This window comes from Ambystoma mexicanum, chromosome 1p (assembly GCF_040938575.1).
Source record: "Ambystoma mexicanum isolate Mex_15411 chromosome 1p, UKY_AmexF1_1, whole genome shotgun sequence".
NCBI classification, from domain to species: Eukaryota; Metazoa; Chordata; class Amphibia; order Caudata; family Ambystomatidae; genus Ambystoma; species Ambystoma mexicanum.
The window spans coordinates 86,883,667-86,900,784 of record NC_090921.1 but is presented as its reverse complement, the minus strand read 5'-3'; the positions used below and the strand labels follow the sequence as shown (position 1 = coordinate 86,900,784).

At 49.2% G+C, this 17,118-nt stretch overlaps 1 protein-coding gene across 13 annotated transcripts in view; it reads right to left on the bottom strand.

Annotated features, from left to right (window-relative positions):
- CAMTA2 (calmodulin binding transcription activator 2) overlaps positions 1-17,118 on the bottom strand; it is a 1,813,542-nt gene that overhangs the window by 1,055,715 nt on the left and 740,709 nt on the right. The window lies entirely within an intron of this gene.

Sequence of the window (17,118 nt, the reverse complement as noted above, 5' to 3'; positions counted from 1 at the left end):
TGGAAATTATTTTTTAATCTCCACTTTAGAATCATCAATAATGGAATAGCTATAACTGCATTATATATCGGGACTTGGAGCAGAGAAAAAAAAACAAGTGTTAATAAAACAGAGAATGCATCTTGTCTCACATTTCTGTTTTGGCATCAACGTTAATGCAACAATGTCTAATGCAAGTCAGCACTGATCTCCTGACAGTAGCAAGGGAAACTACGGTTAGAGATTTTTCACATTGTCCTCAGTTCAGGGGTTGGGTAAACCAACCTGTTGTGTTCGGCAGTGTTAAAATGGATTTCTAAAATCCACACTGTGGGTGACTTTTGGGAGGCCAATGTATTATGGTGAACAGGAAAGGCACTAGCCAAACCCAGTCAAGGTAGGTAGCAGATGTGAGCATTCTAAGGCTATAATGAACCGACATAGAACATAAGCAATAATGAGCAAATACTACCCATGTCTCTTGGAAGCAGAGGACATCAGTTTTCCTAATAAATGTAAGCCAACTTTCATCTTGAAGATTTGATTTAGTCCAGCAAATTTCCAAGACAAAAACACATAGCAATTTGTTTGGTGCTCCCCGGGCTAATTTCACCTGCAAGTGTACCTGAAGAGGGGAAAAATATATCAATCCCCATTGTTTAGTGTGAGCAGGGTGTTAGAGAAGGTTTTCATAGAAATGGTAAATCTTCCTGACCTGGGTCAACCCCAGAACATTTTGCTTTACTAGTGGGATATTTTTCCTTAATACCTCAGTGAGTGGGAACCTTATACCACACTCACACAACCTTTTAATCTTTTTATGGGTGTCATTTTGTAGACCCTCCATAATGACTTTTTGAAGTTATCCTCTTTAACAACTTTTTGACTATATGTGCCTGTTGTCGCTGGGTTGCTCTAGGGGCTCCCCTTTAAACATTTTCTGGCTAACCTTGAGAGAACTACAGTTCCCAAGGGTAGAAAGGATCTTTGGATCCCTTTACATTTTATTCTTTGAAACCAGCACACCCCACCTTATGTGGAGTGCTAGGTTGATGCAATGTATCCCCTTTCACACAAAAACTATAACAATTCTGTTACAGTGACAAGCTGGTGGCAGTCAAACCTTGCATTAATTTGGTGCACCTTTACTGCGGGCTGTGTGCACAGCTGCAGTAAAGGCACCTAAAGGTGCTCATTTTACAACAACGGCCCCTACCTTCTTTTTTCGCCATTTTAGTGTTTCTTTCCCTTTCTTGTTCCTTTCCCTGACATCCAGGGTGGACAATTCCGAAGTTCCACAGCCCTTTGTCTTCCTCCTTCGGTGAATGGGGACAAACCCCAGTGAGGTGCTGGCTGTCCTGATTGGACAACCAGACGGCCCCTTCTTGTAAAATGCAGGGAGAGAATGCAGAACTTGTCTTATAATTCCTGTTAAATACTGCGAACCTGGAAGCTGAAGACAAGTCGACCACTGGAAAAGAAACCAAAGAGGATGATGAAGGAAAAGCGTCTGAGATGATTTCCAGCGACCAGAGAGCTTGCTGTAGACCTGCCTTCCAATTGACCTGGGGTCTCCAAAAACAAAGACCCTGACACAGAGCCTGGTGAGACCCACTAGACTCAAGAACACCTGCATTTTGAGCCACCCCACGTGTTGCCGCGACCTTGCGTTGCTGCAATACCCCAATACCCTGGGACCTCGAACTACTGCGTGGTGCGCGGTTTTCCAAATTCCGATTCTCGCTGAATCTTTGTGGGCATCATGGTGGATCTCCAGACACAAATTGAGTCCGAAAAGTCCCCTCACAGAGTGCTGGACCTTTGAAACGAGAATTCAACCGCGATTTTCTGTCTTCTTTTGTACTCCTTGAAAAAGCACCAAATCCGCAGAACAGCATTCAGCAGTGAGGAAAACCTTGGCTAGAGCGTTCTCCATTGATCCCGACTACAAAGTTCCTTCTGAGGTCTTGTTTTCAGTCACCATGACAAGGAATCCACTGACCGGGTATTTGGCTGCAGATCCTGAAGTCTTCCTGCTGCAAAATATTCATGAATGCTGAGGTACTGTGTTGGCTTGGGAATGTATTATTTTGGAGTAGCCGTGGGGTGTTTTTGTGATTGGGAGGCCTCTCGTCCAGTGCACCCAGTCCCACTGCTAGAATCCTGCTAGGGTGTTTTCTGCGACACCCTTGGACCCTCTTCTAACTCTAGAAGTAAAGTACTCATCTGTTTGGCCAGTCTTCCTAAGGAACTCTGACTTTCGCTACTTAAAGGCATGGTCCAGTAAAAATGTTTATTGTCCCTACGGGTGGGCCATGTTTTTTTAAGCCTAAGTGGCTCGATTTTAGAAAACTTTCCTATGGACCTTACCGGAGTTTTCGTCCATTAAATGCATGCGAAAACTGGCACCAGGGAGCCGCCATTTTGTGATAATCCTATCACTTGCCGCATCGCCCTGGCTGACCTGCTTCTGCGGCACTAAATCAATTCCCCCGCCCCCTGAGCCTGACATTATCGAAATATTCATATTCCCCGCCTCTCTCCGTGACGTTATTGTGCAAACGCGTCCAGTCGTCTTCTACGCGACTCCACACAGAACCCAGAAACCAACACAGACCATCTCACAACACAGCGCGCCACAATTCGGAATATGAAACTGTACTTTAAAATCAAACAGCAACACGGTACATTTGGTAAAGTACATTTATTTGACATTAAATGTTTAGAGAATATTCAGCAATTTCCATATGAACTCCGAAAGCCATTTATTTTCTTTTATCTGTATCCGCAAATCCGTCTAAGTTTATATTGAGTCACGCGCTGTTCCTTTATGGTACACAGGGTGTTGGTTTTCGTTCAAAGAGGCACTTTTGTTGCACGTTGAACCGCAAGGCTGTTCCATCAAGTAGGCACTAGGCCAGCGTAAAGGTTGATATGTTGCTTCTAGCCACTAGTACAGCGTACGGGCATGTGGGCCCTTGGCGATCGTCCCATAATATGGTTAACGTGCTCCAGTTGTTCACACGAAGCTGCAGGTGTCTATTGAAGAATCCGTCTGCCGGTGTCTCAAACCGATGACAGTAGCAGAACGGGATCCAATACCTGTTATGAAGACAAAAAAAATATTTTATTTATTACGGCCGATCAGAAACTATTTGCTTGCAAGGATAGTTCAATTGAGTATGTTCGGCTCTAAAATCAATGCGAAAAGTAACGAAATAAATCGAGGCCAACACACAATGAGAAACGACAGTTAGTCTACATGCGTGTGGTATGATATGATATATGATATGGCATTTGTAACGCGCCTATACACAAGTGTTTCAAGGCGCAACGAGGCAGGGGGGGGAACAAGGGCAGACAGACAACGATCCTACTATGCCAGGTGTCTTTCAGATCGCGCAAGGGGAAGGGGGGAGGGGGGTAAAAGTGCTGTACATGGTTAGTAGAATACAAGATAAATAATAGGGCCAGCTGGTGGCAAGTGCAAGGTAAATACCGGGAGAAGGGGCTGAAGGATACAGAGACAGTCCCGTAGTGCAGGTAGGCAGTGCAGGGAAAAGTGGCTGGGCCAAGGACCGAGATCAGTGAGACCTGTGGACCTGCATGCCCCATGTGCCCACTACGAACACGTTTTCCTTGCTTTTCCTAGCTCTTCATTCATTCATTTAATCATGCATCCATTCATTAATTCTTCATTCTGGTATAAAAACGTCTAAAGACTTACTCACATTATATTTGAAATTTCCTTTGTGTCTCTGCGTAATGCAGTCTGTAAATCTGACCGTGCTCTTGACAACGATGTTTCGTATACTGAACTAAAATGAAACTCGGTCTAATTTCTGAATTTTCTGCCTTATCGTCTCTTACGTTATTGCGCACCCCCTTCAAATGAAGTTCTTCCGGCATGGTCCCTGTCTCAAGGTCAAAAAACAATAGACTCTTATTCTTCCAGTGCGACCTGTGGGCCTCTTCTGGGCGCGAGCAGAAAATCAAAGCCGCTGTCCTTCGCATTCTTTATTTGCAACATCCCGTAGTAAAGGCATCTGTGAGAACTTGAAGTTTAGAATCCCTCTATGTAGTGCACCACAATGTGCAAATGCGAACTGGCTTCTCTCCCAAATGTCACGGCCCGCTTGGCGCGTTCTAAGGCCCCCAATTTTGTCCCAGTTGTCTGCGAGCTTTGAAGCCCCAAAGAATCATAACTATGGAGACATTTAATTTTTGGCGGAAGGTCAGGGAAAGTATAAAGTACTACAGGAGTTGAGTTAAAAGACAGATTTATTGTTTGTTTGTTTTATTATTTGCAATACGCAAGCCTCCCCTCCGTTAACAGTGTGCAACAGTGCACAGCATTTACATTTACATGAGATGAGACATGAGAAAAATATATACATACACATACATGAGGTGAATTGAGAGAATTCAAAGATGACACCCAGCTTGTTCGCCACCCATGATGGTGAAGGTAGGGGTTAGGGTTACAGGTACACCGTACAATAACATTTATTTACAAAAAGACAATCGTATTGCAATTATTTAAACCGGGATTTGTACTTCACAACCAGCTGTGCTTCTGGTGGACATGGCACAGTTGCAATGTTCGGTGGCAACGGATCACTGCTCTGCACAGAAACGTCCAAAATTCCATATCTGTGCTTCTCTAACACAGCAACAATAAGGCCTTTCACAAAGTCGAACTGCATTTCATCATAGACTGGTTTGATCACCCATTGCTTACTTCGTTTTGAAAACACCTTAGTGTAGCGAGGCATCCTTACTTTACATCTAGTCCTAGATTGTTCACGTCCGACATTGCTGTTATGGGCCAAGACCGCTAGTAGAGTGCGATGTTTCATGCCCCGAAAACTAAAATGCAAGCGCTTTGGCCTGTACTTCAGGCACATATTGTGGAACACCTCCAAATCTCCTGTGTGACAGAATTCTGTCAGTCCTCTCAAATCTCTTGATAGAGTTTTGTCGAAAACAATCTTCTCAATTGCTTTGTGTGTCGGTGAAGATGGAATCAACCACTTCTTCTTCCTTGCCTCCTCTGGGGACAAAGGGTCATGTTCACATTGGTGGAAATGTTGGTTTTCTGATCAGCGGTGAACGTTGGTACAGTGGTGCATCAGTGACTGCCATTTTTCAAGTAGTATTTCCACTGACCCTTCACAAGTTTTTGAGCTCCACCAAAGATGGTTGGTAATAGACTGGGACCACTGCAAAATACTTTCAAAACCTTTTTTTTTCCTGCAGCCGAGATTTTCTTACTGATTGATTTAGCAAGATGCCATACGTCAAATTGATGATTAATATGTGGGAACTGCTCTCTCATTGTCTTGGCAATTGAAACGTGTCTGTCCGTGGCTATGAGGTCGATGTGCATTCCCCTTGATTGTAGATATTCCACTGATTTTATAAATCCTAGTTTCTCCATGACCACTGAGGATGTACATTGTGTTACCTGCACGACCACCGAACTCACAATTTTCTTACTATCCATGTCCTGAAAGTGGTAGGTGCAGTACTTGGCAGAAAATCCAGGGCTGTCGCACTGTCCATCGCCGGCTAGCCTGAAACGTTTCCCTTCGAATGTACTTGCTAGAGACAATTGTTCAATTTTCCAAGCATCACTAATGGCCGGAAACAGATAATCACGTTGGTATATGTAGGACAGCGATTTAGAAATGAAATGGAGTCCCACAAACTGAAAGAAAGCCTCTAACTTTCTAAAACTGGAGCCACTAAAAAGTGATGCAGCTGCACACAGTAGATTGCGTGCTGGCATTTTCCTCAGCATCGTTTGTGCAGACCATGAGAACCTATGATTTAATCGACAGGCGGCATTTATTTTGACGTTACTGCCTTTTATTTGACGAGTTACATTAATCAATGGCTTCCTACATACTTTCCCTCTAACTGAATGCCCACATTTCAGCATACTTATAATTTCCATCAAACAACTGTCGAATACAATGTATTTGCTCTCTTTCATTAGACTGTCATCCTGCGTCAACGTTGTTTCGGCCTGTGATGTTGCGGAGATTTCAACACATTGGAGAGTAATATCGCTGCTATCAAGTTCTGATGTGTCTATGGATGCTGCGGCTGGTTCATTCTCTGTCATTTCGACATCTGCTAATTCAACATTGATGGGAGAACACAACAATGTCGACATGTTTTTGCGTGGCAATTTTTTGGCGGGTGTAGATTGTGTGAATTGATCTGCAACTACTTTAGAGCTATCTTCAATACATTCAATATCATCTTCTTGTGGTGGTGCGGTCGCACTGTAGCAATGGTCCAATGCAACTTTGCTGTATTCTCCAAACACAGTTAATTCATGTTCTGGCCATTGGACATGAGCATCTCCAGCCTGAACACGCCTCGCCTCAATTAATAGTTCCTCCATAGTGTACATGGTCTGGCAAGCAACATCTCTCATTCGCTTCACTATCTGTGTATGTATGTATAGTTCTGACACCCACGGGTAACTAGAGGAGAGATTGGAAAAGGGATGTTCAGTTTAAACACAAGATAAAGTGTAGTCCAACTGACTGGAAAAAAACAAAATAGTCCGCAGCACAAACATTTTTTTAAAGTTATGAACTGTTTGTAACTAACCTTTTTTTGGGTTTTTTTCTTTGCAACTTTTTTGACTCGACCTTCAACATCTGCACGCTGTAGCTCCGATTCGTTTCCGCATGTCCTCCCTTCCTCTTGCGCTGCAACGACTATATTTTCTGTATCCGCATAGACAGCACAGAATGAGGCTCCATCGTCTCCCTGAAACATAGTACTTTCATCGCTATGTATCAAAATATTGTTAGCATAAAACACACGTGAGGACGAACACACAGGTACATCTCAATAGCCAAACACGATTTAAACATTGTGTGCAACAATCAAACGACAAGTATTCGACCTGTAATGATCTATTTCGATGGAACTGTAAGTATCCATACCTCTGGCTCTACATGGACTGCCATGAATGGTTGTATTGGAGAGGAGGCATCAGCATCTCCCTGAAACACAGTACTTGCATTAGTATGGTTTTCAATATTGGAAACAGAACACACTTGGGGTCGACGGCACAGGTACATATAAAGAGATGACCACAAATGATGCATTGTCTAAAACAATCAAGGAAAATATAAATATGCACATTTCATCGACTTATTTCTCCGATTGCTTTACATCTGCATCATCAAAATGGGATGTTGTGATTGTAGTGGGAGCTCCGTCGTCTCCCTGAAACACAGCACTTGTGTTAATAGGGAAGAAAGTATAGCAAATGGAATCACGTTATATGATCACGCATGATGGAGCTGTCAGTATCCATACCTCGTGCAGCTGAAGAATATCTATGGATGTTGCAAATGTAGTGCGCACTTCCGAAAGCTGTTGCACCGATTCGTATACACATGGTCCCGCTTCCATTTCCCCTGGAATTACTTGAATGTCAGGCTCTGCATCAAGTGCAGGGGTTGACACTCCATCAACTGCCTGAAACATAGTACTTGCATTAGTGAGGATTACAATAGTGAAAACATAACGCACACCTGGGGTTGACAGCACAGGTACATATCAACGGCTAACCACGAATGAAACATTGTGTAGAACAATCAAACAACAAGAATTCCAGCTCGGATGATGACGCTCGATGGAGCTGTCAGTATCCATACCTCCTGCTGGTGAAGAACATCTAGAAATGTTGTAGATGTGGCGGACGCTTCAGCATCTCCCTGAAAGACAGTACTTGCATTAGTATGGATAACACTAATTATAACTGTAAACAAACACCAGTGGACGATAACTAAGTTGTATATCAATTGGAAAGCACTAACCAAACATTCGGTAAAATAATTACAGGATAGAATAAAACTATTACTTGACATGCATAAAACAAGTCAGTAGCGGATTAGCCTAGTAAGATTACCTGATACGCGCTAGAAGTGGTTGATAACTGCGACCACGTCAAGGATGTAGAATGTTCTTGCTTCAGATTCAAGGGATAGTCAAGAAGTTGTAAAGGTAAATTAATGAATGATAATGAAATGCCAATATTAAAAATAGCCATGTAAGAACACAGAATACATGAAAAATGCTCAATACAGCACAGTTCCCTGTTCCCATATATATACACATTTCGTTTGTGGGTTATGAAATCGAAAAAGAATATATTGATACATGTCATTATTCAAAAAGCTATACACTCGTATCAATATCGAAATTATTACAAGGGATAGAACACCTATAATATCAATTAATCCATTCGGCTACCTACACACTACTGCAAGGCCTAAAGCTAAATCCGGACACTTGACTCACCAGTGGCGGAATGTGGACGAATAGAGTGGGAATAGTGTTTGCGAGCAATTTCCGTGTCGTTCGCCGTTTATTCTTCTTTTTTACCCAAGATGTGGTGTACATGTCCAAGGAAAAGTGCCGGCTGCAGATGCGGTATCGATCACCCCTCTTGTCCTGTAAGAGTTGTTGGACTCTACTTTCCAGCACATCCAGTGGATATCCGCAATGTCTGACCCATTCTCTTATTCGATCAACAATTTTGGGGAATACATGCATTGTAGTGCCTTCAGATTTCGCATGGATCTTCGAAGGGCAACCGCTAATCGAACAGGCAGGCATTGTTGATAAATCTGAAAAGTAAATATCGACATTATTATACAATCTTCATGAATAAAGATTTGATACAAAAGTAAATTAAGGAACAAGTTACTTACCTGTAACTGTTGTTCTCCTGCATGGGTCTGGCATGGATTCACATGCTCATGAATATTCCCCGTCGTCAGGCTGGGAATCCTCGGTAAAGAAAAAGCCAGTATCAGTTTCGTTTCTGATCTGTCTTTCGTAGTAATAACCAATCACTGGTCTCTGCGTCATACTGACCACAGCCAATGACTGCCCTCTACCTAAGCACCGCCTCTGGCAGCCATCTTCAGATTTGGAAGCACGTGAAGTGGCAGTATGACCAAGTGAAGAGCCGCAGAGGGGTAGGCGGGAGGGTTCGCATGTGAATCCATGCCAGACCCATGCTGGAGAACAACAGTTACAGGTAAGTAACTTGTTCCTTCTCCAGCATGGGGTCTGGCATGGATTCACATGCTCATGAATAAAGAATACATAGCAGTACACACATGCACAACCACGGGAGGTGGCAAAGGCTCAACATTAAGCATTACATCAAACTCAACATTAAGCATCTTACCTCCTCACCAGGCTCACCTCAGGCGAACAGGTTGCGCAGCACTGCTTGGCCGACCCTGGACTCCTCCCTGGAATCCCGATCGACGCAGTAGAATTTCGTGAAGGTGTGCGTCGACCTCCACGTAGCAGCCCTGCATATGTCCAGCAGGGGCACACCAGAAAGGAACGCCGTGGTAGCTGCGATCGCTCTGGTGGAATGGGCTCTCGGACGGCCAGGCAGCGGTCGGTTTGCCAACCGATGACAGTACATGATACAGCCGGAGAGCCATCTGGAAATGGAAGCCTTCGAGAGAGCCTTCCCCTGATTGACAGGTCCAAAGTTCACAAAGAGTTGTGACGTCTTCCGAAAACACTTCGTGCTGTCCACGTAGAACTTTAGCGCTCTAGCCACATCCAGCGAGTGCAAAGTCCTCTCAGCCGGCGACAAAGGCGACGGGAAGAACACAGGCAACACCAAGGGTTCGTTGAGATGGAAGTCCGACGGTACATTGGGCATGAAGGAGGGGTGCGTCCTGAGCACTACCCTCGTGTCGTGAAAAGTCAAGTACGGGGCCTTGCAGGAAAGGGCCTGGATCTCTCCCACCCGTCGTGCGGAGGTGATGGCCACAAGAAACGCTGTTTTCCACAACAGAAACTTCAACGGGGCCGAGTGCAGAGGCTCGAACGAAGGTCCCATGAGCTTGGTCAGCACCACGTTGAGCTCCCACGCCGGGGCCGGAGCCTTCACCGGCGGGAACGATCTGAACAGTCCCTTCATGAACTCTTTCACCAGACGATGAGACCACAAGGACGTCCGGCCCGTGGTTCTGGTGTATCGGGAGATCGCAGCAAGATGAATCTTGATGGACGCGTGTGCCAGTCCAGCTTTGGCCAGCGTCAACAGGTACGGCAGTACCTGGGGAGCCGTAATCCGTAGAGGGTTAATCTTCTGTGCGTGGCACCAGACAGAGAACCTCTTCCATTTGTGTCCGTAGCATTTAAGAGTCGAGGACGCCCTGGCCTTTGCAAGAACCTCTCTGCAGTCGGCCGGTATGTCGTATCCTCCAAACTCTAGCGCTGCAGGAGCCAGGCCTGCAAGTTCAGCGATTTCGGGTCGTGGTGGAGGATGGCGCCTCCTTCCCTGGAGAGTAGATCCGCGTCCACCGGCAGCTTGATTGGCGAGGACGCTGACAAGTCCAGAAGGTCCGGGAACCATATCTGCCTCGGCCACGCAGGTGCGACGAGGATCATCCTGCACCGTGACCTCTTGAGCTGGTTGACGAGCCGGATTAGCAGTGGCAAAGGAGGGAACGCGTAGAGGAACAGGCCCTCCCAGGGGAACGAGAAAGCATCGCCCATGCTCCTCGCCTGGGGAAACCTGCTGGCGAACCTCTGGCACTTGGAGTTCGTCGCCGTCGCGAACAGGTCGATCTGGGGTGTGCCCCACCGTCGGAAGAGGCGATCCACTAGATCCTGCCGTAGTTCCCACTCGTGGCACGAGCGCAGCTCCCTGCTAAGTGAGTCGGCGATGGTGTTTTTTATCACTGCCAGATGAAAACGGCACCAGAAACATCCTTTGGGCGACGGCCCAATGCCACAGGTCCTGCGCCTCCTTGGACAGCGCTGGGGACCTGGTTCCGCCCTGTTTCCTGATGTAAAACATGGTGGTGGTGTTGTCGGTGAAGATCCTCACCACCTTGCCCTTGAGGGACGGAAGGAAGGACCTGAGGGCCCAGAACACTGCACAGAGCTCCAGGACGTTGATATGGAGGGACTTCTCCGTCGGGAGCCAAAGGCCTCTCGCGTGCAGATTTTCGGTGTGCGCTCCCCACCCTTCCAGGGAGGCATCCGTGGTCACTGTCTCCTGGTGTTCTGGGGTCTGGAAGTCCATGCCCGCCGTCAGATGCGCGCGGGTGCCCCACCACAGGACCGCTCAGCGGAAACTCTCGTCGAGTGTGATCCTCTCCTCGAAGCCGCCCGTCGTTTGGATCCAGCGCGCGTCCAGGAACTCCTGCAACGGGCGCATCCGGAGCCTGCACATGGGAATGAGGTAGATGCAAGAAGACATCATTCCGAGGAGGGACTTGATGGACCCTCACCTTGGCCGCGTCGGAAACCAACATCCGCTGTACCTTGCCCAGGATGGACCTGGTCCTTTCCTCCGACGGGGAGGCCAGAAGGGACACTGTGTCGAGCTTCGCTCCCAGAAACAGTGCGTTTTGCGCGGGTACCAGGTGGGACTTGGCCTAGTTCACGGAGAATCCCAGGTCCGTGAGAAGTTGGACGGGCCTTGCCGTGTGCTCCACGGCGAGCTCCCTCGTCTTGGTTCGGATGAGCCAGTCGTCCAGGTAGGGGTAGACGTGGATCCCCTCGCGGCGCAGCTGCGCCGCCACCGGTGCAAGGCACTTGGTGAATACCCTGGGTGCCGACCGTAGTCCGAAGGGGAGGGCTTTGAACTGGTAGTGACGCCCTTGGACCACAAACCTGAGGAATTTTCGGTGCCCCTTTAGGATGGGAATATGGAAGTAGGCATCCTCCAAATCCAACGACGACAGGAAGTCTCCTTCCTCCAGCTGACCCAGGACGTGCTGGAGGGTGACCATCCGGAACTTCTGCGCCTTGATGAACTTGTTCAGACGTCGCAGGTCTAGGATGGGGCGCCATCCTCCCGTCTTCTTCTTCACGAGGAAGTATCTCGAGTAAACTCCGGAGCCCCGAAGCCTCTTTGGGACGAGTTCGATGGCACCCTTCCTGAGCATCGCCTTTACCTCCAGGAGAAGCTGAGGGACGTGAAGCTCTTTCCTGGCCACGGGGGGGACGCGCGGGCACCTTCTTTGAAACTCGAGCGTGGCCCCGGGCTAAGGCGTCCAGCACCCAACGGTCGGTGGAGATGGACTCCCACACGCTGACGAAGCTCGCCAGCCGGCCTCCCACCGGGGTGCTTCGGTGGGGGCCCGACCCCACGGCCGGTTCAATCCTGTTTCGACGAGGCTTTGCCGCCTTGACCTCCTTGGCGACGACGGCGGGGTCCGCCAGACTTGCCTCGTCCTCTGTAGGCCTGCTGAGACGACGAGCGGGCCGCTTGACGGTAGGTGGAGAAACCGCCGCCGGAACCTTTGGAGGCGCCCTTGCCTCCGCTGCTCCGAAAGGGCGTCCGTCGTTGCTGCAGAACCCCAAGGGCCCGGGCCGTCTCAGTGTCCGCTTTAATGGCCTGAAGGGAATCGTCCACTGTTTTCCCAAACAGGTTGTTCCCATCGAATGGCATTGTCCAGGACTCTGGTCTGTACGTCTTGACGGAAGTCCGTAGCCTTGAGCCATCCACACCGCCTAAGGCACACGCCGTTGCCCAACTGGCGAAACCCAGTGTCGGCGATGTCCGTCGCAATAGTGATGGCGTGGTCCGACGCCACCTCACCTTCCTGTAGGATCTCCAGGGCATCCGCCCTCTTGTCGTCCGGTAGGAAGTCCAGCAGGGGAGCCAGTTTATACCATAGCTCCCTGTCGTAGCGGGCCACGATAGCCAAGGTGTTGGCCGCTTTAATCGTCGTCGCTGCAGACGAGATGACCCTGCGTCCCATAGCGTCCAATTTCTTTCCCTCGCCGTCCGGTGGGGAAGTCCATGTGGAGGCCGCACCCCCCCCCGCTTTCTTCCTGGCCGCCGCGGAGACGACGGAGTCCGGGGTAGGCTGCGCCCGGAGGCACAGGGGGGCCGCGTCCGGGACCCGGTACTTCTTCTCGTACCGGTCTCTTCTAGCTGGCGTCGTGGAAGGGTTCTTGAGGAGGGCGAGGCCCTCATCCCAAATGTCGTCCAGTAGAGGCACCGCGAGGACCGTCTTCCTCTTGGCCTCGCGCCGTTGATAAAGGAATCCTTCCTTTTTCTTCTCCTCAGGGCAGAGTTGGAAAAGCTCGGATGCCCTGGCGATCATGGAGTGGAACGATCCAATCTCGTCGGGCGGAGAAGCCCTGGTGGGAGGTGACGACGGTAGATCCTCGTCGTATACCTCGTCGTCCGTACCCGTCGCTGCCGTGTCAGTCCCCGTATCATCCCCTCGGGTGGACGGGGAGGAGGGCTGGACGGGGCGCGACGGCTGAAAAGGAGGTGGAGGGTGAATCCTTCTTTTCTTGGGCGGGGGAACACCAGAAGGTCCCGGTTCAGGATCCCCCGACGGGAGAGGTTCCTCCGTCGGCAACGGTAGTCTCGTCCTTATCTCTGAGCATAAGGACTGTAGAGCCAACAAAATGGCCGCCGAGTTGTCTTGCGGCGCTGGCAGAGGGGAATCCGACGGGCGATCAGGGGCCCCGTCGGCACCCTCGACGATGTCGTTGTCACCTGCGTCGGGATCCATCCCGACGGGCCGGTCTTCTTCCACGCCAAGGCCGTGGCTTAAGACCTCGATCAGCTCTTCCTCCGAGGTTGAGGCCGAATCTACGACGACGCCCTGCCCCCCCTTTTTCTTCCCCGCCGGGGATTTCACGGGGGTCCTATCGATGGGCACAAAAGAGGACTCCCTCCGAGGTGGCAGGGAGACTCTGAGCCCCGAGGTCGCCACCACTGGTGTAGCCTCCACAGGCTGAGCCAGGGCCACCGCGACAGTATCGATAGAGGGCTTGGCCGGATGGATTAAGGCCTTCACCACCTTAGGTGCGCTCACCGCCTTATCCTTGAGGGGGGGGGACACTGCCTCGCTCCCCCTTCGATGGGGCCTTCGAGCTCGACCGGGGCCTCTCCAGGAGCTTCGCCGGGTGCTCGCCTTTCCTCTTACCCGACCCAGAGCGTTGGCTCGTGGTTGATGGTGCCGGGGAGGGTGCGCCCTGCCTGGCGCCCGTAGAGCCTGACCGTTCGGCGCTCCCGGTGCCAGCGGACTCGCGGTGCTTGGCCTTGTGTTGGACCCCCGTCGCCGGGGCGTCCTCAAAGGTCTTAGAAGACCGCTCGGATTTCTTCCTCTTCTTCTCGCCTGACGGGCTCTTCCCTTCCAGCCAGTTGGCAAGACGTTGATGGCGGTCCTTCATGGTCCGCTCTGACATATTGCCGCAAAACGCACAGTCTTTCTCCACGTGCGTCTTGTCCTCATGTAAGCAGTAGAGACAAAAGGAGTGTTCGTCCTCCTTAAAGACGTTCTGCAGCTGGCATCCAGGGCAGATCCTGAACAGCTTTCCGGGCGTCGAGCTTCCCTTCTCCTGGGCCATGTCCGGGCCTGAGAAGCTTCTGGAGTCCTCCAAAAGCGTAGCTCGACGAAATCTTCACCCTTGAGGGGCGCAGACGAATCCGACACGGGTCCCCGTTGATCGGATGGAGAGTCGGTGGAGCTTGAGGCTCTTTTGACCGAAAAAACAAAGTTTTTGAGAAAAAACGTGAAAAAATAGCACTAACGCTCGAGAGCAATAGCACGAGGATCCCAACACATGAACGTGCGGTAAAAATCTGAAGATGGCTGCCAGAGGCGGTGCTTAGGTAGAGGGCAGTCATTGGCTTTGGTCAGTATGACGCAGAGACCAGTGATTGGTTATTACTACGAAAGACAGATCAGAAACGAAACTGATACTGGTTTTTTCTTTACCGAGGATTCCCAGCCTGACGACGGGGACTATTCATGAGCATGTGAATCCATGCCAGACCCCATGCTGGAGAATCATACAATGATCAATGCAAGGTTTGTTTTGGTCGCAGGAACTATACCAGGTAATTATGTGTGGCTTAGTATTTGCATAAGTTGCAGAAATGTATAATTGATGTGACTGAAATCTGAACATGTGACTCGTCCCTTGGATGTTCTGTCTTGCACGAGAAGGAAACATGCTTACATTATAGACTGGACCCCCGAAGGATGCAATTCGATGACAATAGACAAAGATGAAAATAAATAGATCTATTGATAGCATAGCAATGGAAACTCAAGTCAATAGCAATGAGACCAATGAACATAGCACTATTGTGTACTCTACTCGCAAATAGATAGAAATTTAAAAATCTGCGAAATATGACTAGGATACATGGCCTTACCTTGACCAACAAACAGTTGGATTCAGCAAGCAGAGCAGTATGTTGCAGGAGAATAGGTGGGCGGCCACAGGTAGCACACTGATGGGTTTGCTCTAAGCGGTCACAGAAGTTCACGGATAGCACGACGACGAGCAGATTAGCGTAGATCTCGGTGGTTGCCAGGTAGCACGTTCAGGAGTTGACTTGCAAAGCACAAAGATGTTCTCATGAGACAAATCAAGTGGTTTATAAAGTATTAGAAACAGGGGTGTATTTGTGAATGAATGACGTATGTATGTCGTGGTCTTAGGGGGGCGGCCTGCTTCAAGGGGAGGCCTGGCTGGAGACACGGGGTCTGAGGAGGCCATATGACCGATGGCCCCTGGGCGTGGGATACCTTTTGAAGTGTACATGCTGTTTGGCACCTTGGCCGTTTGCGCCCGTGACAGCCCCCCAAGCCAGCGCTCATCCCCGAGTACGAACGGCCTTTGATAGAGGGGGTGGGATGGATGGGCCTGGGGCGTGCAGATAAGGCACAGGAAGACTGCTGAATGGAGACACACTTATATGGATTGCAGGGGGGGCAGCCTGCTTCAAGGGGTGGCCTGGCTGAAGACACAGGGTCTGAGGAGGCCATGTGACCGATGGCCCCTGGGCGTTGGATACCTTTTGAAGTGTACATGCTGTTTGGCACCTTGGCCGTTTGCGCCCGTGACAGCCCCCCAAGCCAGCGCTCATCTCCGGGTGCGAACTGCCTTTAATAGAGGGGGTGGGATGGATGGGCCTGGGGCATGCAGATAAGGCACAGGAAGACTGCTGAATGGAGACACACTTATGTGGATTGCAGGGGTGCGGCCTGCTTCAAGGGAAGGCCTGGCTGGAGAGACGGGGTCTGAGGAGGCCGTGTGATCGATGGCCCCTTGGCGTGGGATACCTTTTGAAGTGTACATGTAGTTTGGCACCTTGGCCGTTCGCGCCCCAGACAGCCCCACATGCCAGCGCTCATCCAAGGGTGCGAACTGCCTTTGATAGTATATCGTTGCTTATCAATAACAAATGCCACATACCAGAGATTCTTGTGAGCACAGACCCACACTTCAACCGGTGTATTATAGTGGTCAAGACCCTTAACCTAAGGCCTGTATAATCCAATGGTAATTGTTAGTATAGATATATGTGTGACTTTTATAGAGAAATAACCTACTGAAAGACTTTGAACAAGTGTTATTTAGTGCATGCATTATCGAGAATATGTTATGTTATGTTAGCTTAGATAGATAGTGACCACCCTGCTTCACAGCGACCAGACCTTCACCCATTCGGAGCACAGATGTCTGACGTCCATCCTTGAATGGAGACACACTTGATTCATTAAAAAAATCGAAACAACCGTTGTTAAAATATATGTGGCGTTTTATTTTGTATCTTATTTTCATGACACAAAAATACAAGACTTTAAAGATTATACAGGTCAGGTTGCAGCACAGCGAGAGAAAATCCCCTGTACTGACCGCTGTCACTCGGGAACGTTTCTCTTATGGCACGAACGGCACAGGCGGGTATCACTCTTCGAACGCGGTGTCCAAGCCTCCCGTGGAGCCACCATGAAAAGGAACGATAGGCCACCAGCCTGTACCACCTGTGAAAAGGAATGAAACAAACTGTTTTTAAATGACCAAGAGAAGTTTTTTTTTTTTAACTTTGTTTTTATTGACATAGTACACATAAGGTAGGGTGCGCAAGCAATCCCTGCCAGCAACACATTAAGCAAACATAACTGCCGGTATTTTTTACATTTTAGTCCCATCCCGCCTCCCCCCTCCCAACTTTTTCAACATAATCCCCTTCCCCCACCCCCCACCCTCCCCACCCCCCCAACTTTGCAACATACCAGGTTTTGAGGTTTTTGCAGGTTAAAGAAGCAGCAGTGAGAACTTTCGAACATCATT